Source organism: Ambystoma mexicanum, chromosome 4q (genome assembly GCF_040938575.1).
Source record: "Ambystoma mexicanum isolate Mex_15411 chromosome 4q, UKY_AmexF1_1, whole genome shotgun sequence".
NCBI classification, from domain to species: Eukaryota; Metazoa; Chordata; class Amphibia; order Caudata; family Ambystomatidae; genus Ambystoma; species Ambystoma mexicanum.
Genome location: NC_090928.1, coordinates 1,283,761,294 through 1,283,786,197, shown reverse-complemented (window position 1 = coordinate 1,283,786,197; position 24,904 = coordinate 1,283,761,294). Strand labels below are relative to the sequence as shown.

The following is a 24,904-nucleotide window of genomic DNA, read 5'->3' as shown; positions in this document are numbered from 1 at the left end:
TTATTATGCAGGACTTGGCCACTAAGGCCAAAAAGGGCCATTTCTCTAATGGGAACTAGCCTTCTCCGTGTGAGTAGGCTAGTTCCCATTATTATGCAGCATTTGGCCATTAGGGGAGCTCAAAGGGCCAGTTCTCTAATGGGAACTAGCCTTCTCAGTGTGAGTGGGCTAGTTTCCTTTATTATGCAGGAATTGGCTTCTAGTGGAGCAAAAAGGGCCATTTCTCTAATGGGAACTAGCCTTCTCAGTGTGAGTGGGCTAGTTCCCATTATTATGCAGGACTTGGCCACTAAGGCCAAAAAGGGACGTTTCTCTAATGGAACTAGCCTTCTCCGTGTGAGTAGGCTAGTTCCCATTATTATGGAGCATTTGGCCATTAGGGGAGCTCAAAGGGCCAGTTCTCTAATGGGAACTAGCCTTCTCAGTTTGAGTGGGCTAGTTCCCTTTATTATGCAGGAATTGGCTTCTAGTGGAGCAAAAATGGCCATTTCTCTAATGGGAACTAGCCTTCTCAGTGTGAGTGGGCTAGTTCCCATTATTATGCAGGACTTGGCCACTAAGGCCAAAAAGGGCCATTTCTCTAATGGGAACTAGCCTTCTCCGTGTGAGTAGGCTAGTTCCCATTATTATGCAGCATTTGGCCACTAGGGGAGCTCAAAGGGCCAGTTCTCTAATGGGAACTAGCCTTCTCAGTGTGAGTGGGCTAGTTCCCTTTATTATGCGGGAATTGGCTTCTAGTAGAGCAAAAAGGGCCATTTCTCTAATGGGAACTAGCCTTCTCAGTGTGAGTGGGCTAGTTCCCTTTATTATGCAGGACTTGGCTTCTAATGGAGCAAAAAGGGCCATTTCTCTAATGGGAAATAGCCTTCTCAGTGTGAGTGGGCTAGTTCCCATTATTATGCAGGACTTGGCCTCTAGGGGAGCGAAAAGGGCCATTTTTCTAATGGGAACTAGCCTTCTCAGTGTGAGTGGGCTAGTTCCCTTTATTATGCAGGACTTGGCTACTGGGACCAAAAGGGCCATTTGTCTAATGGGAACTAGCCTTCTCAGTGTGAGTGGGCTAGTTCCCTTTATTATGCAGGACTTGGCCTCTAGGGGAGCTCAAAGGGCCAGTTCTCTAATGGGAACTAGCCTTCTCAGTGTGAGTGGGCTAGTTCACATTATTATGCAGGACTTGGCCACTAGGGGAGCTCAAAGGGCCATTTCTCTAATGGGAACTAGCCCACTCACACTGAAGCAGCTATTTCCCATCTGAGAAATGGCCCTAACGACCGATGGTCTGTTTCTCGGATGGGAACTAGTATCAACCGAGACAGAAAGAAGCCCGTCCACGCTCTGCTGAGACACCGATCATCAGCGCATGCGCAGGTAAATAGTCAGGAGCCGAGCGCGGGTATACGCGCGCATGCTCAGTGAACACGTGACGTCCCACGTCGAGGTGACGAACATACAAACGTTCAAACACGAAGCACCAGATCATCCGGAGGGAAAGGATCACGAGTCCTGCGCGCGCGTACAGCTGGGAACTCGCGCGAGGCACCACCCACTCTTCTCAACGTGACTTCCTACGGTCCTTGCTAGGGCCAATCTGAGAAAAGGACCATAGCAACGGCCCGCCCACTCTTATCCACGTGACTTCCGACGTCATCAATGTTCTTTTGAGGAGAAATGAAGCGTTTCCGGGTTAATTTCAGTGAGCGCTGAGCCGGGAAGGGAAGTGGGACCGTGACTCTGGCTGCCGGTGCAAGTGACCGGGACTCTGCGTCCCTCTGGCTCCAGCTGGAACTCCTCGGGAAGGCTCTGGGCGCCAGAGTAGCAGGAAGCGCGGGAAGGAAGGCTCCGTGCGCGGCCATAAGCAGGTAAGAAGCCACGTTTCATTGCGTAGAACCAACATCCGGCCTGTGTTGCTTTGTCCTTTCGTAGCGTCCTACGTGGTGCCTGGCCAGGCCACTGCCCCGGCCTCTCCTGTTTCCTAGCATCCAGAGTGCGGTGCATTGTCCTTTCATGAGGGTCCTACAGCTCTACATGCCCCCCCACCTCACCCCCCTGCCTGAATGTGCCAGGCCACTGCCCCGGCCTCTCCTGTTTCCTAGCATCCAGAGTGCGGTGCATTGTCCTTTCATGGGGGTCCTACAGCTCTACATGCGCCCCCCCCACCGCCTGAATGGTGCCTGGCCAGGCCACTGCCCCGGCCTCTCCTGTTTCCTATCATCCAGAGTGCGGTGCATTGTCCTTTCATGGGGGTCCTACAGCTCTACATACCCCCCCCCCCCCTACCTGAATGGTGCCTGGCCAGGCCACTGCCCCGGCCTCTCCTGTTTCCTAGCATCCAGAGTGTGGTGCATTGTCCTTTCATGGGGGTCCTACAGCTCTACATGCCCCCCCCCACCGCCTGCATGGTGCCGGGCCACTGCCCCGGCCTCTCCTGTTTCCTAGCATCCAGAGTGCGGTGCATTGTCCCATGCCCCCCCCCCCCCTACCGCCTGAATGGTGCCTGGCCAGGCCACTTCCCCGGCCTCTCCTGTTTCCTAGCATCCAGAGTGCGGTGCGTTGTCCTTTCATAGGGTCCTACAGCTCTACATGCCCCCCCCCCCCACCACCGGCTGAATGGTGCCTGGCAAGGCCACTGCCCCGGCCTCTCCTGTTTCCTAGCATCCAGAGTGCGGTGCGTTGTCCTTTCATGGGGGTCCTACAGCTCTACATGCCCCCAACCGCCTCAATGGTGCCTGGCCAGGCCACTGCCCCGGCCTCTCTTGTTTCCTAGCATCCAGAGTGCGGTGCATTGTCCTTTCATAGGGGTCCTACAGCTCTACATGCCCCCCCCCCCGACCTGAATGGTGCCTGGCCAGGCCACTGCCCCGGCCTCTCCTGTTTCCTAGCATCCAGAGTGCGGTGCATTGTCCTTTCATGGTGGTCCTACAGCTCTTCATCCCCCCCCCCCCACTGCCTGAATGGTGCCTGGCCAGGCCACTGCCCCGGCCTCTCCTGTTTCCTAGCATCCAGAGTGCGGTGCATTGTCCTTTCATGGGGGTCCTACAGCTCTACATGCCCCCCCCCCCCTACCTGAATGGTGCCTGGCCAGGCCACTGCCCCGGCCTCTCCTGTTTCCTACCATCCAGAGTGCGGTGCATTGTACTTTCATAGGGTCCTACAGCTCTACATGCCCCCACTCCCCCACCGCCTAAGTGGTGCCTGTCCAGGCCACTGCCCTGGCCTCTCCTGTTTCCTAGCATCCAGAGTGCGGTGCATTGTCCTTTCATGGGGGTCCTACAGCTCTACATGCCCCCCCCACCGCCTAAATGGTGCCTGGCCAGGCCACTGCCCCCGCCTCTCCTGTTTCCTAGCATCCAGAGTGCGGTGCATTGTCCTTTCATGAGGGTCCTACAGCTCTACATGCCCCCCCACCTCACCCCCCTGCCTGAATGTGCCAGGCCACTGCCCCGGCCTCTCCTGTTTCCTAGCATCCAGAGTGCGGTGCATTGCCCTTTCATGGGGGTCCTACAGCTCTACATGCGCCCCCCCCCACCGCCTGAATGGTGCCTGGCCAGGCCTCTGCCCCGGCCTCTCCTGTTTCCTAGCATCCAGAGTGTGGTGCATTGTCCTTTCATGGGGGTCCTACAGCTCTACATGCCCCCCCCCCCCCCACCGCCTGCATGGTGCCTGGCCGGGCCACTGCCCAGGCCTCTCCTGTTTCCTAGCATCCAGAGTGCGGTGCATTGTCCTTTCATGGGGGTCCTACAGCTCTACATGCCCCCCCCCCCCTACCTGAATGGTGCCTGGCCAGGCCACTGCCCCGGCCTCTCCTGTTTCCTAGCATCCAGAGTGTGGTGCATTGTCCTTTCATGGGGGTCCTACAGCTCTACATGCCCCCCCCCCACCGCCTGCATGGTGCCTGGCCGGGCCACTGCCCCGGCCTCTCCTGTTTCCTAGCATCCAGAGTGCGGTGCATTGTCCCATGCCCCCCCCCCCCCCCTACCGCCTGAATGGTGCCTGGCCAGGCCACTTCCCCGGCCTCTCCTGTTTCCTAGCATCCAGAGTGCGGTGCGTTGTCCTTTCATAGGGTCCTACAGCTCTACATGCCCCCCCCCCCCACCACCGGCTGAATGGTGCCTGGCAAGGCCACTGCCCCGGCCTCTCCTGTTTCCTAGCATCCAGAGTGCGGTGCGTTGTCCTTTCATGGGGGTCCTACAGCTCTACATGCCCCCAACCGCCTCAATGGTGCCTGGCCAGGCCACTGCCCCGGCCTCTCTTGTTTCCTAGCATCCAGAGTGCGGTGCATTGTCCTTTCATAGGGGTCCTACAGCTCTACATGCCCCCCCCCCCCCCCGACCTGAATGGTGCCTGGCCAGGCCACTGCCCCGGCCTCTCCTGTTTCCTAGCATCCAGAGTGCGGTGCATTGTCCTTTCATGGTGGTCCTACAGCTCTTCATGCCCCCCCCCCCCCACTGCCTGAATGGTGCCTGGCCAGGCCACTGCCCCGGCCTCTCCTGTTTCCTAGCATCCAGAGTGCGGTGCGTTGTCCTTTCATGGGGGTCCTACAGCTCTACATGACCACCCCCCCCCACCGCCTGAATAGTGCCTGGCCAGGCCACTGCCCCGGCCTCTCCTGTTTCCTAGCATCCAAAGTGCAGTGCATTGTCCTTTCATGGGGGTCCTACAGCTCTTCGTGCCCTGCCCCAAACCCCCCCCCCCCACCAGCTGAATGGTGCCTGGCCAGGCCACTGCCCCGGCCTCTCGTTTCCTAGCATCCAGAGTGCGGTGCATTGTCCTTTCATGGGGGTCCTACAGCTCTTCGTGCCCTGCCCCAACCCCCCCCCCCACCAGCTGAATGGTGCCTGGCCAGGCCACTGCCCCGGCCTCTCCTGTTTCCTAGCATCCAAAGTGCAGTGCATTGTCCTTTCATGGGGGTCCTACAGCTCTTCGTGCCCTGCCCCAACCCCTCCCCCCCCCCCTCCCCCTCACCAGCTGAATGGTGCCTGGCCAGGCCACTGCCCCGGCCTCTCCTGTTTCCTAGCATCCAGAGTGCGGTGCATTGTCCTTTCATGGGGGTCCTACAGCTCTTCGTGCCCTGCCCCAACCCCCCCCCCCACCAGCTGAATGGTGCCTGGCCAGGCCACTGCCCCGGCCTCTCCTGTTTCCTAGCATCCAGAGTGCAGTGCATTGTCCATTCATGGGGGTCCTACAGCTCTACATGCCCCCCCCCCACTGCCTGAATGGTGCCTGGCCAGGCCACTGCCCCGGCCTCTCCTGTTTCCTAGCATCCAGAGTGCGATGGGCATGTAGAGCTGATTATGTGATCCTTGGCACCTCTTTAACACATTTTACAAGAAACGTACAGCCAAGGTGTAGCCTCATTCCTGCCCTGTCAAAACAGGGGGGCACTAGCTCAAGGCTCTGTCACTTACAAAGACCTCTTTGTCTCAGCCATTAAGGCAGGTCTTTAGTTCTGAACACAAAGTTCAAATATTAGAGTTGGGCTATTAAATCGTGAGGTTGTGAAAATGGAAACCCTGAAAAGAACTGTTAACCTCTTTAATATGGATGTATTATCTCTGAGATTCTGAAATGAACCAGTCAGCGTTATTTAGAATACAAATCTGCCCATTGAAAAAGAAGTGGCGGTCCCCAACTATCAATGAACATGCTGTCCTTCAACAATACATTAGTTGTTGGCAGATGATGGAACAGAATTGGATAAGTGCCAGTTCTTCCCACCCTTCCTGCTGCCCTCTCTGGACTATCCTGCTGCAATCCCCTGGTCCATCATCGCCCCAGCCTGCAGAGGGTGGGAGGGCGGGAAGACTTCTCCTTCCTAATCATTCTTTTTTGCTTCTTTACGCCTCTTCACATTGAATGGAAGGAACAGTAATATTTTTGCATCACTCGGGCAATGGAACGACTCATAGGCCGATGTTTTATTTTGTTACTTTCTGTGTGATACTGTACATTTTTCTTTTTTTCTTCATTTTTTAGTACATACAGTGCACTGTGTGACATTTGGACAGTATTTTTTCAAAAAACAAGTGTCCCGATGAAACGGTACCTCACATGTGTGGGTGCACCCACCTGGGCGCCAAGGGGAGAAAGCCTAAAACACAAGTAACCCCAAGTCTGTTTGGACACCTGAGTTTCAGACTCTCTGCCGACCGGCACACCATACAGATATGGGCCTCGGGTGCCCAAGCCACTAAGGAAAACAGGGAACCCCATGCATTTCCAAAAAGAGGACAGCCGTGGGAATCCGCAGAGGTATGATTTGCGCAAATCGGCCCAGAATTTATTACCCAGGAGCCCTGGCAAAGTCCGAAATGTGTCGAAAAAACCCACATTTTTCACTTTGACGGGGGTTCTGGGTAAAACATTCTGGTCCCCTTCGCGCAAGTTGGACCTCTGTGGAGTCCTACTGGTGCCCTCTTTTCAGAAATGCATGGGGTTCCCAGTTTTGCTTGGTGGCTTGGACACCCTATGCCCAAATCTGTAGGTTAACTCCCCAACCCTTTTGTGGTTACCAGTGGGTTAGCCTTTTCCCTTTGCAGCTATATTGGTGAACCCCAGACGAAGCGAACATTGTGTTTTTTTTCCCCACCAAATATCACACTTTGTCGGGGATTGTGGCTAATAAAAACTGGGGCAATTTGCGCAAGGCAGACCTTTGTGGATTCCCACGGGTGTCCTCTTTTGGGAAATGCATGGGGTTCACTGTTTTCCTTGCTGGCTTTGACACCCCAGGCCCAAATCTGTAGGTTGCCCTCATGAACAAAATGGTCAGTGGCGAAGGCTTGGGGTTACCAGCAGGTTATCCTTTTCCTTTTGCGCCCCCGTGTGAGGTACCTTTTTCGTCGGGACACCTGTGGGAACGCGAGAAGGTATGACATCTGTTATTGGCGACGTGTTTCGGTGAGTGGGCACAGGGAAATGTCTCTGAAATTGGCTGGAAATGAAGACCATTCTCGGACATTTCGCTCTGGCCACCCACCGAAACACACTGACTTGTGCAAATCGGCCCAGAATTTATTACCCAGAACCCCCAGCAAAGACCCACATGGGAGAAGGGTGCTCAAGGCCAGGGATAATACCGCGACTTTGCTGGATCCCTGGCTGCCCTGCGTTACAGCTTCTCCCCACCAAGGAGTCTCGGCAGTGTGCCAATACCTCCCCGAAGGGAAAAGCTGTAATGCAGCCCAGCCGCAACTCCAGGACAGTTGAGGTGATCTGCCCAGACGGGCCATTACCACCCACACCACCAACAATCCAGCCCCAGTCTCACTAACCATAGAATAATAAAAAACAGTACTCCCATAACGTTGCAGCTGCTCGGTTAGAAAAAGCTGTAAACAAAACAAAAAACATGTTACCTACGCTCACACCAGCAAAATGTAGCCCCCCCCTCTCCCCCCCCCCCCCCCCCCCCCCTCCGGGGGCAGATAAGGGGGGGCTGTCCTGTACTCTTCCTTGGGGTCAGGCGTCCCTTCTAGTAGCAGATATCTGTTCCCAGTGAGGGCTGCACTCCATTGCGGGTGGGGGGAGGGAGGGGGTCAACGCCCCATCCCATTAAAAAAAATTCCCCGACCCTTTGGGGTGCCCCACCGCCCACCATTTTCATTTGGTAACCCAACTCCCCTTGGTGCAGAGAGGCACATTGATGTGCCAATCTGGCCCTGGGGTGCCCAAACCTTACTGCCCCACCATTTCTGGGGGCCCTCTTGCCAAATGGGTGGCAGGGGCACCTCATGCAGGCCTCCCTGGGCCTCCTACAAACGGCTGCGTGAAGTACACATCCCTCCATTTGGGGAGGGGGGGAGAGGGCCCCCAAAAATGGTTGGACAGGCCCCCCACTGTGCCCCTCTGCGCCATGGCAAGTTTCGTAAACAAAAAAAAAATTGAAACGGTACACTACACTTTAGGGTGGGCTGGGGGGCACCCTAAACCGCCAGGTAATTTTCTAATGTAATGGGGGGGGGTGACCCTCTACCCCCCACATCAAATTGGGAGGGGGCATCTCATTCAGCCCTCCTGGGGGCAGATGCCCCTTCCTAGGACCAGATATCTGCCCCCAGGGAGGGCTACAAGGGGTGCCCCCATTTCCCCTTTGGGTGAGGGGAGAGGGCCACCCCCTTTTTTGTAAAATATATCCCTGGTGGCTAGTGGCCCCCCAATCCCACCCAAAATTCCCTTTATTTTCAATTTTTTTTGTGTGTGTTTTTGTTTTGCCCCCTTCCCTGGGGGCAGATGATCAGCCATCTGCCCCCGGGGGGGCCTAACCTGCAGGCCCCATCCTTTGGGGGGCCTGCACACGAATTCCTGGTGGCCCTCCCCCACACACCCCAATTGGATGGGGGGCCACCTCATGTACTCCTGCCTGGGGGCATAAATCTGCCCCCAGGGAGGGCTACAAGGGGTGCCCCCCCTTTCCACTTGGTGTGAGAGGGCCACCACCATTTCAGGGGGCAAAAAAATCCCAGGCCCCCCCCCCCCCCATCCCCGTTGCTTTCCGTTTTTTTTATTTTTTTGCCCCCTTACCTGGGGGCAGATCAGCCATCTGCCCCCAGGGTTGTACACATGTGCCCCCATACTTTGGGGGTCGGGGGGGCAATGGCTGCATACCCCCCCACATCACAAACGTTTCCCTGGTGTCTAGTGTGCATTGCTGCCCGCGCATCGAGCACTCTGCGCCCGATCCGCGGGCAGCAATGCTGTCAAACAGGGTGTCGTTGGAAAGGGGATAATCTCCCCTTTCCAACGACACCTCCCTCGATATCCGGCTTGAAATACAGCTTACTGGGCAGCGTAGCCAAACACGCCCAGTCATCAACTACGTGTTGACGTCAGTTGACGCATAACCCGGAATATCAACACACATTCTCTCACAACACAGCGCGTCCCAATTTTGAATACAAAACATTACTTTTAAAGGAAACCGCAATACTCTGCAATTTATAATGCACATTTATTTCACAATAAACGCTCTGAGAACATCTGCCGATTTCCATATTCAACCACATTGGTAATTTCTTTCTTTTTGTTCTCGATCCACAAATGTTTATCGTGAGTCACATGGTGTTCCTTTGGGTACATGAAGCGCATTGGACGCACCGTAAATCGCAAGGTTTTGGCATCAGCTTGGCACTAGGCCAACGTAAACGATGTCAGGTTGCTCCTTATCGCTGGTACTGCGAAAGGGCATATCGGGACAGTGCCATCATCCCAAAACGGCGTGATTGTAATCCAGCCATTCAAGTCTATCTGCAGCTGCCGGCTGAAGAAGTCATCAATTGGTATCTAGAAAAGATGACATTCGCAGAATGTAGCTTTGTAGAAAATATCAGAAATGTCTCAGTAGCCATTGTTTGTTCTAATTTATCAATGTACCCATTAATTCTGCACCGTGTGAAAACTAATGATGAACTCAAACTGGAAACAATAGAAACACAGAGCAAACATTGTGGAAAGTGGAGTCTACGATGTGCTTGAGAGGTTTGTGCTATGGCATATGTTTAGCTCACAATGGGATGCAGAAGCTGACGGAAGAATTCGAAGAACACATAGACAGCATTTTAACGTAATATTAGCGTAGAATCACAAACACCCATTACAATGTATGCCAACTATACCAGTCAGAAAATGAAGCCTTGATCCGTTCATCTATAAACTAGTCTACAGTAAAAACGTACATAATATTCGGCATTTCCATTCACTCGGCGTAATGCAGAGCGTCCGTTCAGATCAACACATTTTCATAAAATGAAACTGCATGTTCCTTTGTCCAGTTTTGGAATGGTGAACCTTATCGTATTTGACAGTATTACACACCTCCCTTCTTTCCATTCCAAATCCTCCTGAACTGTTAAACGAGGTGTACTTTCGGTGGACAGGGCACGTTTGTAATGTTTTGTGGCAATGTATGTGTCCTTGGAACAAAATCATGAGCGATTCCATGAGTATGCATGTCCAACGCAGTCACAGTGAGATCTTTCACAAAATCTAATTCCATTTCCTGGTATATTGGCTTGACCACCCATTTTTTTTTTCTTTTTTTTTTTTTGGAAAGGCCATTGTGTAGTTTCCTGCAGTACTAGATTGTTCTCTCCCTATGTTGTCGTTATGCGCTAATAACGCTAGTAATGTTCGCTATTGCTTCCTGTCTATGCCGAAATGCAATCTCTTGGGCCTGTACTTTAGGCACATATTATGGAACACCTCCAAATCTCCCGTTTGACAGAATTCTGTGAGTACCATCAGATCGCTTGTTAGTTTTATCAAACACAATATTCTCAAGAGCTTTGTGTGGAGGTGAAGATGGAACCAACCACTTCTTCTTGTGTTCCTGCTCCTCCGATAAAGGTCCATGTGCACATTGGTGAAAATGTATGTTTTCTGTCCCAAGAGTGAACGTTGGAACAGTGGTGCATTAATGAGCGCCATTTTTCAAGTAGAATTTCCACAAACCCACCAAGTTTTTGAGCCCCGCCAAAGATGTTTGCTCAAAGACTGGGACCACTGAAATATTTTCAGAACCCGTTTTTAAATTTTTTTTTAATTTGATTTGGCAACGTGCCATACATCACATTGATGGGAATGTTTGGAAACTGATCTCTCATGGCCTTGACTGTTATGTCTGTCGGTGGCTATGAGGTCTATTTGCATTCCCCTTGACTGGAGATCTTCCAGGGAACCATGTTTCTCCATGGCCACTGAGAATTTACATTCGGACACCTGCACGACACCAAACTCGCATTTCTTTTACTTTCCATGTCCTGGAAGTGGTATGTGCAGTACTTTGTTGGAAATCCGGGGCTGTCGCACTGTCCATCGCCAGCTAGCCTGAACCGTTTGTCGGAGAATGTCCCCTCAATTGACATTTGGTCAATTATCCAAGCTTCACTAATAGCAGGGAATAAATATTCTCGTTTTTATTTGTAATACTGTGTTTTAGAAAGGAACTGGAGTCCCACAAATTGACAAACTGGACAAATTACCAAAAGTAGAGCCGCTGAAAAGTAAAGCTGCTTCACACAGTATATTTCCAGCTGGCACTTTGCCCAGCATCGGTTGAGCGGGCCATGAAAATGTAGAATGGAGCTGGCCACAGGTGGCTTGGATTTTCAGGTTAGTGCCTTGTGATACACTAGTCACATTCACCAATGGCTGCCCGCATACTCCACCCCCTCCCTGGATGGACACATTTCAGCATCAGTATTAGGCAGTTGTCGGGATAGAATGCATTTGTGCTCCTTGTTAGACTATCGTCCTGCATGAATGTGGTTTGACTCAACTGTGGTGGGCATATCTGCTGAACAGGACGCACTGAAGTTGAGATCTTGGCAAGTTCCTCTGTCAATTGCGTTGAGGCATCAGCGGCTGTAGATTGTGTGAAGTGGTCATTGAGTAATTTAAAAGCATCTTCCTTGTGTTCAGTTTCTTCTTCATCTTGTCGAGTTCTCACACTGTAGCAATGGTCCAAAAACACTTTGCTTGCTTAGCTGGTCACATTCAATTCATTTTCTTGCCATTGGGCATAAGCATCTCGAGTCTGCTTATTGACTGGACAAAGCAGCTCCGCAAATAATAGTTGCTCCATGATGAATTTGTCAAGCAGCATCTTTGGCTTCATTTGTTGTCTGTGTCTTCATACTTTTTCTTCTGGGCCTCTAGGATATGGGTTGTAAAAAACATGTTCAATGTAAATCCAACATACAGCATAAGGCACTTTAGATTTTTTTTTAAAAAAAGCATGTTGTGAAGACACCAGCCCAAACAATTGTTAACCTTGTTTTCTTGATTTTCTGTGGAACCGTGTTATTCACTGTAACGATCGCACCAGCAAGCTGGTCTGCCACCTCGGATCCATGTGCCTCTTCTAATTATGATTGATCACCATTGTCTTTATAAATGTTTTAAATTCAATTGAGCCCAAGATGCAGTATAGGCTGGTGGAGGAGGATGCAATTTTGCTGATTTGGGTGGGTGGGGGGGTGTTTAGCCTTAGGGCCTGTACTGGCTGTTTGCCTTGGGATGTGCTGGCCATTGAGCCATTCGATAACGTCCACTTGTGCAGTTAAATAGCAAATGTAGAGGCGTGGCTAACTTCAAATCCATAGCAAAAAAATACAAAGACGCAATCTTCCTTGCTAAATCTGAAGCCTACAACCACCGCATCTCCAATGCCAACTCCCACTCTAAAGAACTTTTGAATATATTCAAAGAACTAACCTTACCACCTACATGCCCTGATGAGATGGTCAAAGACGAGGCATGGTGTACAGGCATTCAATCAGCCATGCTTACAAAAATAAACCTCCTCCAAAACAAAATATCCCACCACTTCAATACCTTACCAAAGCAAAGTGCACATGCACAGATAAAACCTAATGTATAAGTAAAAAACATGCCCAGATTTGCATTTACCGAAATCTCCGAAGCCGGGGTCACTGACATCCTCAGACACCTCAAACCCTCACAATGCAAGGGTGATGTATGCCCCCCCTAAAATCATCAAAGATTACGCAGAACCACTCGCCCCTCTACTGACCCATAACCACAGTCCCATTCCTCCTGAAACCACTTGACAAGGCCGCCCACAAACAGATTCAACTATACCTTGAATCAAACGCAATCCTAGGAAAAAGACAATCTGGGTTCCGCAAGGGGGACAGAACTGAAAACTGCCCTTCTAGACTTAAAAAAAACGAAATTACCAACATCCTAGAGAAAGGCAAGCCCGCTCTCCTCCTTCTCCTTGACCTTTCAGCTGGGTTTGATCTGGTAGACCACACTACACTTACCAGTCACCTGACACACGCTGCACACTTCTCAAATGACGCAGAATTCTGGGTAACATCATTCTTAGAGGGTAGAGCTATGAAAGTGTTCAGCACCCTCCATCATCCACTGTGGTGTGCCACAAGGTTCCTGTACTGCCACCCACGCTCTATAATAAAGATTGCCAAAGCGCATAGCGCAGGAAGTCTTGATTCTATTAAAGACACGGAGGCGATCATTGTGCTTTATCTTCTTTAATACTGCTTAACACAGCTTTTCAAATCATGTTCATTTTTTTTTTAAATGTAAAAACCAACTCACATTTTTTTTCTTTCTTTTCTCAACATGTATCCTTATAACTGGATCACGGTCTGTTTCTACTACAAGTCCCATGAGACTCTAGGCATCCTGTAGTCCCAGCCTCCATGTGAACAACCAATAGGAAACCACTCCCTAGCATAAGTCCTCCTCTGCCTAGGTCCTTTCCTCTTCTTTTCTGATGCTCTTCCTGCATTTGTCCTTAACAGTCTTACTCTCCTGCCCTGGCATCACTCTCTTGAACTTTTCATCTCTTCCCCTTAAACAAAATCAAAAAGACATGTTAGGGTGGGGAATTCGCTTCCTATTCTTACGGAGAAACATCAGGTTAATGAAACAACTGTCAAATTATACAGTGCGACATTCATTTAGGGAGGGATAATGATCGCCTCCGTGTCTTTAATAGAATCAAGACTTCCTGCGCTATGCGCTTTGGCAATCTTTATTCTATGACAAGACCGGATGCGATCATTATGCTTGTTCAAAGCTTTCAATCACCACTGATGTCATGTTCTCTAGAGGCTTGAAATAGAAAGTTCTGAAAACTGAATCACTCGACCAGTCCGCCGCTTTGAGGATCTCCTGCAGTGGAACTCCGGCTGCAAAAGCTCTCGAAGCCATTGACCCCCTGGTCGAATGAGCCCCGAAGACAGAAATGTCTATGCCAGCTAGATCCATAATCTCTCTCACCCATCTGGCGATAGTCGACGCTGCTACTGCTTTAAAGGGCTTTTTTCGCGCAATAAGCAGCTGGGTGACGCCATGCGGCCTAAGCGCTGCTGTCGCCGCCTCGTAGCACTTAATGCATCGCGCTACGCAAAGCTTGCTATTATCTGGAAAATATGGGTAATTAATTACTTTAGAATTCGTCTTGGTACGCTGCGCCAGGTTAAATGCTATGCCCTCTTGATAGAAGATCTTTCTATCTACCTCTAGGACCTTCACGTCTGATACTCTCCTGCAGGATACTAAGCAGAGTAGCTAACTTGCCTGATAGCTGTTTGCTCGACAAAAGGTCGTTCTGGGGCCACAGCTCGAATAATTGTAGGACCTTGTTAACGTCCCAAAGAGCTGCATATTTAGGTAAAGGAGGTTTCGTAAGTTTCACTCCTTTTTAAGGAGCCTAGTTATCGCTGGATGTTCCCCTACTGGATTTCCTGTCTATGTGCTCGTGCCCCGCCGAAATGGCTGACCTGTACACTCCCACTGTCCTGAAAGCTCTACCGCTGGTTGTCAAAGCTGCTAGAAAGTTCAATACATGTTCTATAGGAGCTGAAATGGGAGAAATACTCCTCCCCCTGCACCATCTGGCCCAGGCTCTCCAAGCGGAATCATAGCTCCTGATTGTGGAAGCGGCCCATGAAATCTTGATAAGCTCTGTAGCTTGTTCTGAAAGGCCTGGCAAGCACCACCTGCGCCTGAAATTCTGCACGCTAGGAGATGCAGCGTCTTGTTCTGGATCAGCGGATGATATTCGCCCCTCGGATTGACTAGGAGAGCTGTCCTGTGGGAAATCCTCAGCGGGAAATCCATAGAAAGTTCCATCAGAACTGGAAACCAAGCTTGCGATTTCCATTCTGGTGTCACTATCACTAGCTCCGCTCTCTCTCTGCGCGTCTTCGCTATGACCCTCGCCAGCATCACAAAGGGGGGAAAGGCATAAAGAACTTGTCCCTTCCAGTCCTGCATGAACGCATCCGTCCCGGATGCCTCCGGGTCCAGTCTCCAGCTGAAAAACTTCGGCAGTTGGGCATTCAGTCTCGAAGCAAACAGATCTATACCTAAGGGACCCCACTTCTGTTGCAATTTCTTGAAGACTGATTCGTGCAGTTTCCAGTTGCTGGAATCTGTTAGGTATCGGGAGTTCCAGTCTGCGACTGTATTCTTTGCTCCCGGAAGATATTCCGCCTTTACTGCTATCTCCTTCTCCAGGCAAGCATGCCAGAAATCCTTTGCTAATTCGGCTAGCATCCTGGATCTCGTGCCCCCTAGTTTGTTGATGTACCTCACAGCTGATATATTGTCCATGCGCAGCAGGATGCAGCTTCTCGCTCGATCCTTGGTAAATGCTTTTACTGCGAAAGAGCCCGCTAACAGCTCTAGGCAGTTTATGTGCATGTCCAACTCTCCCTTTGACCATTTTCCTCCGGTCTCGATGAGACCGCATCTCGCTCCCCAGCCGGATCTGCTGGCGTCCGACTCTATGACCATCTCTGGGGTGTCTCCGAAAATCGCTCTGCCGTTCCAGGCTTCCATATTGCAGAGCCACCATTGAATCTCCGCTTTGCTGTCTGCGTCCAGCGGGACTAGGCGGTGATACCTCCAACCTTTCTGAAGGAATTGAATCTTGAGCCTCTGAAGGGCTCGATAATGTAAGGGGCCCGGAAATATCGCTTGTATAGATGCTGCTAGGAGGCCCACTATCCTGGCTAGATTGCGAAGCGATATAACCGGCTTCTTCAGAGCTGCCCTCAGGTCTCTCTTTATCGCTCTGATCTTGGCTACGGGAAGTTCCAGGGAAGCTTTCCTCGCGTCTATCACGAAACCTAGGAACTCTATCCTTCTGCTTGGTACTAGCTCCGACTTTTCTACATTGATGAGGAAACCTAATTCTGCGATGCGTTAGCTTGCCCATTGAACCTGGCTGACTAGCCTCTCTCGCCTTTTTCGGACATGAAAAGGATGTCGTCTAGATAGATGATCATCCCAATACCTCTGTCTCTGAGGGCTGCCGCTAGAGGTCTCATTAGCTTCGTAAAAGCCCGCAGGGCTGATGCTAGGCCGAACGGCAATGTCTTGAACTGCTTCCTCCAAGTAAACTGAAGAAACGTGCGGTCCTGAGGGGCCACGGGAGCTGTTAGATATGCGTCCTTCAGGTCTAATAGCGCTAACCAGTCCCCCGTTCTGAGCATATCTGCGAGCAGATGGACTCCCTCCATCTTGAAATGTTTGTATACTAGCCAGCTGTTCAGCTCCTTCAAATTTATCACGGGTCGGACCTTGCCCTTCCTGTGGACCAAAAACATGTTGCTCAAGAAACCTGACGAATGAGGCGGTGCTTTCTCTATGGCTTGTTTCTGGGCTAGCTCTCGCAATTCCTTGTCTAGCAATGTCGCCTCGGCCGCTGAACAAAGCAAGCGCGGTGGGAATCCCTTCTGACAGGGGTGACTTTTATAAAGTCTAGCCTGTAGCCTTGCGCGTTCTGGAGAACCCAAGCGTCTGCTGAAAGCTCTCGCCAGCTGTGCATAAAAAGCGCTGTCCTGCCCCCTACCGGTGGGTATACTGCTTTGGGAACTCTCACCTGAGTTATTAGACTGATGTCTGGAGTAGCCTCTTCCGCGTCTTCCTCTACTGCCTCTGTTTGGGGAAAAAGGCGTCCTGCTGTTGCGATTCCCAATACTGCGCTCTCGGTCCCTGCGGCCTTCTGTTGTAACTAAACCGGCCGGTCGAGCGGCCTCTGTATCGACCGGCCCCGGCAAAAACACGCCCGGGAAAAACTTTAATAGCCGTCTGGGCTTTCTCGAGGGCCGTGTATGTGCCCACGAACCTGCTCATTTCCTTCATGAATTGCCAAAGAGGAGGCCCTGAGCGCTCTCTCCTGCTTCGTATGAAGCTAAGTCACTTAGTTTGCTATCTATCTTGAGCAGCGTCGATCGTCTCCTTTCTGCTGAAAGTGCTGCATTAGCGTTGCCCAAAAGGCACACGGCTCGCTGAGCCCAATTAGCTAGAACGTACGGATCTACGGGCTCTCCAGTGTCCTTAGCCCTCTTCGCGAGATCCACAATCTTCGCAATGGGCACTGTAAGGTCCAGAACCTTATCTTGGCAGGAGCGCCAGGCCCGGTCCATGCCCTTCCTAACATCCTTATTCGCTTTGGTCACGAATGTGAGCATTTTCGGGTCTAGCTCGGGTGTCTCGGCCACCTTCCTGCTCAAATCTGGCCTGGGGCATTCCGACCTGAGGCGAAATCTCGTTTCTTTTTCAAGCGGTTTGCGTATCTTCTGAGCCATATAAATGGCTACTCTTGGAGAAGGGGTCCATTCCGTAGAGCGCGGGTGCCTAATCGTCTCCGGCTCGAACATATCTGATATGTCCTCCTCAGGGGTGACCTCCACTTAGCTGGCTGTACTCTTTCTTGAACTGGGTTGGGTCAGAGTTTTCTCTGTGCCTGGGTTGCTCTCGTCGCCCTCCACTTCCTCTTCACTAACCGACGAGTAACCCTCTTTCCCCACATTATCTGCCCCTGGGGAATGGGGTACGAGGCTTGGCACTGCTGATCTCGCCGAAAAAGCTTTTTTAAGCCTAAAGAAAGCGTCAGCTGCCTCCTGGGGCTGTTCATCTAGTCCCCTGATGGAGCCCGGGGGGGGGGTAGAAGAGTGCTTTCTCTTCCGGGCCGCTTTACACCCCCTATCGTCTTTCACCAGAGGTCTTGTGGAGGTCCCTTCCCCTGGGTCTTCCTCAATGCCAGCTTTAGTGCCCAGTAAACCCTCCAATATCTGGAGTCTATCTTGTAGTGGTTGAACACCTTGAGCTACAGCTCTAGTCAGAGAGTCTCCTAGAACTCTCTTGAAACTGAGAGAGGTCTCTCTCTTCCTCATGCATTTCCCCTTCATGCTCATTCTTCTTCCAAGTATTCTTCTCTGTCGCATGCCATAGTACTTGCTTGAACGGCCGCACTGGGTTATGGGAGTCTCCTTCCAGGAAGCCACTCCGCAGGAGCTATCTCCGGGTAAATGGAGCCGCAAGTTTCGAAAAGTATATCAACTTTTCTTTCTTTTTTTTAAAATTTTTTTTTTATACTGCCTCTGGGAAGCGGCTGAGGAACGTAGCGGAGCTAGTTCCGACGAAAAAAACGAGCCTCCTGCACTGGGGAAATGCCTCCGACACTCGCGTAGAAATTCGACCGTTAACTGAATCGAACTCTTTTGTGCGCATGCGGCGAAAAATGCGCGCCTGAATCCCACGGCGTCACAGCCGCGTCGGCCTGAGGAGATTGCTGATAATGCGCTGAGGAGGTGGGCGGGCCCCTAGTGCGCGCGATGACGCTCGCGGGGCACTGCTTCCCTCCTACCTGTACTATTAACTCAAAGAAATCTCGCGTTCGTTTTCATTCCTTACTACCGAGCGCGCGCTCGAATTATAACGCCTGTCATATCATGTTAACAAATAATATACGCGCTGATAATACAATAGATTTACATGTACAGTCCTATCCTCAGTCAAAACACTGGGGGTTCACATAGCCATGCTATCCATGGACAAACAAGTCAGCGCCATAGTCCCGGCCTCAGCACTGAGTACTAAACTCATTTACTCATTAAAACCATTCCTAACCAAGGATAGCTGCCTCTCCATTGCCCGAGCAACTATAGGAGCCAAACTAGACTATTGTAATGCGCTCCTAGCTGGCACCTCCAAAGAAAAAAAAACTTATCTAGGCTCCAAACAACCCAAAACAAGGCTCTCAGGGCAGCCCTCAGCATACCAAAAAGAGAACACATCACACAAGCCAGAAAGGCAGCTCACTGGCTCCCAGTCAGACTGTATCGCCTTCAAAATTCTCACAACCACCCATAAATGCATCAACCTAACAGCTCCCTCTTTCCTATCTGACACGATAGGAAGATATCAATCCACGAGACCGAGAACAGCACAATACACAAATCAACTAGCAATACCTCGCATCAACAGAACCAAAGCAGGAGGCATAGGCTTCCCCTTCCTCGCACCTAAACTCTGGAATTCCCTACCTACTGACCTCCGAGCTGAGGCACCTCTCTTCTCCTTCCGAAGAAAAAAAAAACTCAAAACTGCCCTATTCAACTAACCCTGTTCTCATGTGCTCCTGCTGCTCTTGCATATCTGTAAAAATAAAATAAAAAAAATAAAAGTATATTTCGTCCAATGTAACTGTATGGACAAGAACTATATGTAACTAAGTATAAGCAACACTGTAACTAGCGCCACAATGTCTTCGGTCTGCTGTGCGCTCAACAAATGCAAATAAATAAATAAAGAAGCAGAAATTGGGCAAGGCAGCGGGCTGTTTAGGGTCCCTATTCATTTTTACCTGGCATGTGTTCCATATTTGACTAGGCTGTTTATCTCTGTTGTACAAATGAATGTTGTTCCCGTCTCTTGAGCGCAGGCAGAGATCGTGCTGATTTTTAAAAAAAGGATCTACCAGGGAACTACTGTCCGATATATCTGTTCGACTAAAATATGATAATGATGTATTGACAAACCTGGCTTATTGACACTAATCTTATGGTCAGTCGGGCAGGTTCCTGCAGTGCCCTAAGCACTGTGGATCACAGCTTTAGGATGTGCTTAATATGTGACCAGTACGCAGTCTAAGGATCATGAATGTGTATGCCATCTTTGTAGTCCTTCGTATGGCTATGGGATGTTTTATGTAGCTCAGCCGTTTAATCGTACTGCCAATCATACAAATAAACCCTCTTAGTCTTTCCGTGTTAAGGTGCGTAGACCCATTGCCCTTAAGTTCCAAGAATATCCAGTGATGAAAGAAAAGTGTGTACGGTTAGGCGTCCTTTTCCCAATCCGATCACTCTAGTACAGTGGTCTTCAAACTTTTGCATACTGAGCCCTCCCCACCCCCTTTTTGAAGAAAAAAACAGTTTCTGGCCCCACTCACCCCCCACCTTAAGTCTTTCCCTTCTATCACCTGTCCTGGGCCCCTTTTGAGCCGGCCAGGTCTCCCGATTTCCATGATTTTTAGGCTTTTTCATTTTTAATCTGTTTGAAATCACCGGGACGATGTTTCAGACGACCTAGGGCATTTTAACGGAATAAAGGGGAAGGCGGTTCATCTGCATCTACTTCCGTGGCAGACGAGAGGTGCCTCCCACAGTGTGTTGCTGTAACAACGCTGCAGGGGACGTCCGTCTGCTCTTAGACACTTCTCTCAGTGCCTTGCAGACTGGTATGGTTATTGTGCTGCTGTAAATCGTCCCTTTGTTGTACTGCAGCGCCTCGCCTCAGATCTCACAGCGTACCAGTGGCCTCTGTGTGGTCGCAGGCCTGTACTGAGCAAAGGCCCCCATCTCTATCAACAGGGCTCCTTGTGCATCCAAAGTTGGGTGGATTCCCTGCCGCGTTGATCCGCCATATAGCTCTTCAGATGGGCAGACAGTAGATTGTGAAGAAAGGACTGAGGATGATCTGAAGGATGCTGTCTTGTGCTGATTTGGTTGACCTGACTTTAAGGTTTATAGAAAGAAAAGGGGAACAGAGGAAGGAGGTGACTGCTTGCATAAGGTTAGATAAGGTATGTAAAAAACGAACGAGTGAGGGAGAACCTATTCCTGGACCTCCTAGTCCAGAGGAAAAGGATTAAAGGAGAAGTAATGGGCAATACCTGACTGTCCTGGGGGGGGGGGGGGGGGGGACAATGCCATGTCCTTCAGGAAAAGTTTGGAGTCAGTAAAAGTAGTGTAGTGTAGTGTAGGGGTGGGGAGTGTCAGGAGTAAGGGTACTCACCCCCTACGTATATCCCTAAAGTGCCTCTTTGAGTAGAGTACATATCTCTGTATCAGTCACTTTAGTCTTTGAGGACATCATTGTCACTGCTTCAGCAATGATTGATTCTGGGGTTACAGGTAATTTTACTGCTGTAGAATATGTGCAAGCTTTGATGCCATTACAACCCAAGAAGCTCATTGAACCTGTGCAATCCACGGACTAATAAGTGAGCATGATTACCTAATCGTGAAGAAAGCATATTGCTTGGATTAATTGCAGCACTCCAGTTTATGATCATACTAGGAATGTCCTGGTTAGTGGAGTGCAATCCCACTATAGAGTTCTTGTTGGGGTCCATCAGCGGTCTGCTCTCTTACCCCCCCCCCCCCTCTTTTTAATATTTATGTTGAACCTCTATTTCATCAGCTTGACGAAGCATCTTTTTGCTTCTGGTCTGGCCTGGATTAAATTTAAATCGCTGTGTATTATTCATTAAGCACTTCAGGGCAGAGGGTGCCTGGCTTTCCAGGTGAAAATCACTACGTATTGGACGAATTGCCCGTTCTTTTCAGCCTCCCAATGCCTTTTGAAAATTCCATCCTACGGGCTGGAGAGAGGTGGCGGTAGAGTTTTTTTTGTTTTTTTTTTTTTTTTTTTTTTTTTTTTTCCTGTAGCTGGACCAAACACTCTCCCTCTATATCTGCCAAAGATCCAGGACTTTGGTATTTTCAATAATAAAACACCCCAAGATGTTAGTGCGCTCAGTTTAATAAAAATTCAAAGTTTGACATGAAAACCTAATGATTTTTATTTGTTCATCTGAATCTCAACAGCCTATTCATTCATTCAAACTATTTAAAGGTGGATGACCACTCGTAGCTTGCACAATAGAATGCCTGATTATCAAGAGGGAATATACGCTACATGGTACTATTGCAGGTACCGCTCTTACCAATAAACACAAATACAATTTGCCGCAGACGTTGCATCATTCGATAGATTCACTATTCACAGGTGGACTTTAAACAATTAAATGATGTTTCTTCTATGTGTGGATGCCTAGAGATCGCCCGAAGTGGGCGATATTGCCATAAGCACCAATGAGTTAATGTTGGGTCTGGGTCGTTCGGTTGAAATATCAGCACTCAGTGTTAGAGGGTGTAGAAATTCAGGTGTACATGGTTGCTGGATTACGGGACATGTTGACCCCTAGGTATCTAGTATGCTCCATGTGCCATTGCAACCCCCCACTCGTCTGCAAATTGAACTACACCTTCCGTCATTGGGAAGGACGGATTGTCAGATTTATTTTAAGCCCTGACACCTCCCCGAATTTAAGTAAATCCCACTTTATTGGATTAAGGTTGTGCTCAGGGTTAGATACAAATATCCCCATGTCGGCATTCAAGGATATCACCACCCTGTGTTTGCATATTTGGATCCCCTGTGTAGGTGACTTTCCCTGATCGCCTCTGCCAACGGTTCTATCGCCAATGCGAACAGCAGTGGTGACGGGGGCATATACATTAATTTGAGACCAACATTAATAAGATTTGCTCATTAATGTCACCCCAGTTTGGTTTTTAGTTTCTCAAGTGACGTTAGTGCTTGCCACTTATTGTATACTATGATAGGTTCTGCATATACACCGTCTCTTAGACCATATGCTTGCCAAAATGGCATCTCGTGTGAGTCTGCACATACTCCCACACTTTCCAACACTACCCAGCAGATGCATGTCGGAAAGGCAAGTGAACATGGGTCATCTGGACTGGATAGGAGTATGCCTCTTGCCTCACGCATACCCCATGCAGAGGAGGAGGGCGTGTGGAAGGCAACAGCACAATACAACACCTTTGAGGCAGAGGAGAGAACCAAGAAGCAATCCATGTCTGGCCTTCTCGAGTCCTCCCACCGACCAGTTGTCCAGGCTTCCTGCAGGTTCAGCCCTACCATGGTGGGATGGTCCATTGGGCAGACCACCAGGGAAAGGGAAGCATTGAGGATGATAGCCAGGTACTAGAGTACAGAGAGATGGGCATGGCTGAAGGCAGCAGCAAGGTTTGGTTTAATAGACCAAGCACTGGCAGGCAAAGTCATTCACAGTATCACGGCAAGCGGATGGCAAAATTAATGAAGCAGGGAAGTGAGCGCCTGGGCCATCCACAGCCTTTACTCCTGCTAGAATTACATTGCCAGCGTGTGGTAGTGTTCAGCTGTAGGTTCCTTACAGCCCAGCTGAAACAGTTCACCAACTTGTGAAACAATGCAAACATCTGGGAAAACATGTGCATTACATTTTTGGTAGAGGAAGATGATAAAGATATGTCTTGTGAATGGATCAATGGACTTTGCTATGTCGGGAGGGGTGCTATGTCGGGAGGGGTACTGGCCAAGGGCAGGACTCTGGCTCATTCTGCATCTTAGTAAAGAACCTCAATGATGGAGATTTTAATTGGTTTCCACTCGGCGAGTTCAGAAGCACGGATGTAGAGATTAGGATGGCGGGTGTTGAGGTACAGCGGCACATTCTACTTTTTATTGCAATCGCTTATTATAGTACATTGTGGCAAAATAAATTGATCAACTTTTGGGGAGCACGGACACTGGATTCAAAGGGTACTCGAAATCGATATGCGCCACACAAGGATATGGTTAGACCAAGATTGTTAAATATTGTGGGCCTTGAAATCCTAGAGTTGTTGCTTCTGGAGGGTGGTCAAGCTCACACCGCCTAAGGTGGTGGCTGCACAGACAATGCACCTGAGCTCGTCTTCTAAGGATTATCCCCTCAGAAGACAATGCACCTGAGCTCGTCTTCTAAGGATTATCCCCTCAGAACATGTAGCACTCCCAAAAAAATGTTAATTGTGTCACCTCAAACTGGTGTTTGTCCCCCCATACTGGACCGATCAATGGTACTTGCATATACTGTTGTGATAGCGACCTGCACTAGACACACAATAAATGTAGGCCTGACAGATGGACAGTTGCACATTGTGGTTGGTCTATGCATACTATTCACACGCAAATGCATCTTATTCCAGGGTCGCTGCCATATGGGTTGCAAGAGATGCTGGCAATGAAATTCTCACCCTTCGGATATGCAGGATTATGTTGAGCGGGTTCCCCTGGAGTAGGGTGAGTAGAATCTCCACAGTAGATCATTGGGAATCATGTGTTATCACTAAATGGCAGCATCAATTTGTGGATATTTGTAGAGATGGGGAAACATCCCCATTGGTTACTCGGGATGTGATGAGAGTAGTTCTTGGGTACAGGGGCATGCTGAGATTCAACCTAAGGTGCAAGGATCAGAATCCTCAAAAAGGTGTCATGTTATGGGAGTTTGGTAAGTAACAGACCCATTTACACCCACTCCTTAACAGTAAAACATAGGGTGTGCCACCTCCTGAAAACTGCACTGGGGTATTTTCTGAACAGGGAAACAGAAGTGAAGTGGGATCCCTCTGGCCAATTAAATTTAGTACCTACCTGGAGATGGACAATTATAAGGGGGTAGAGTCAACAGGCTTCCCTAGCCAGTAGCGTGATGGGTGGTCGGTAGGACCTTGCAAGAGAACTACTGTATTGACAGTTAGCCACAGACAAAAATCACCATAGTGTGCATGAAACAATGATCAGCATTTATTTCCAAAGAGAGAGAAGAAGTTTTGTCTGAAGGAATTCTTATGTGCCGTGGCACAACACAAGTACATATAAAAGTGCATGTATACTCTGCACAGTGGTGGGTTAGTAAAAAGTGGTTACAGAACATTCAGTGTATCGCCATTGTACAGTGAACATTGTTAAATTGATAACGATCTCTTATACATATTGTTCAAGGTCACAATATATCAAACAGTGTCGACACTTAGATGTGTGTTTCTGGTTCGGTAGTTGGTTGGCGGGGCGCAGGGCTGGTAAACATGAGACAGCGCTGCAATCGAAATCTGACACAGCTCACTTGGGTCAACCAAAGACTCGAGCGCCTGACATATGCAGATCCGCACCTTAAGCAGCTGCCCCCACCTATGGACTACAGCCAGATCGTTAACTAATTCACTGCCTGGATGACGCCATATTTTGAACACTGATGCACACGTCCTGAAGACAGTTCGGTATCCATCTTGCAGCGCTGTCTTATGTTCACCAGCCCTGCGCCCCGCCAACCAACTACTGAACCAGAAACACACATCTAAGTGTCGACACTGTTTGATATATTGTGACCTTGAACAATATGTACAAGAGATCGTTATCAATTTAACAATGTTCACTGTACAATGGCGATACACTGAATGTTCTGTAACCACTTTTTACTAATCCACCACCGTGCAGAGTA

The 24,904-nt window shown here is 49.7% G+C and overlaps 1 pseudogene; it reads left to right on the top strand.

Moving 5' to 3' along the window:
• The first annotated feature begins 1,487 nt into the window (after positions 1-1,487).
• The window catches only part of LOC138467378 (zinc finger protein 850-like), a 319,559-nt pseudogene continuing 296,142 nt past the window's right edge, over positions 1,488-24,904 (top strand).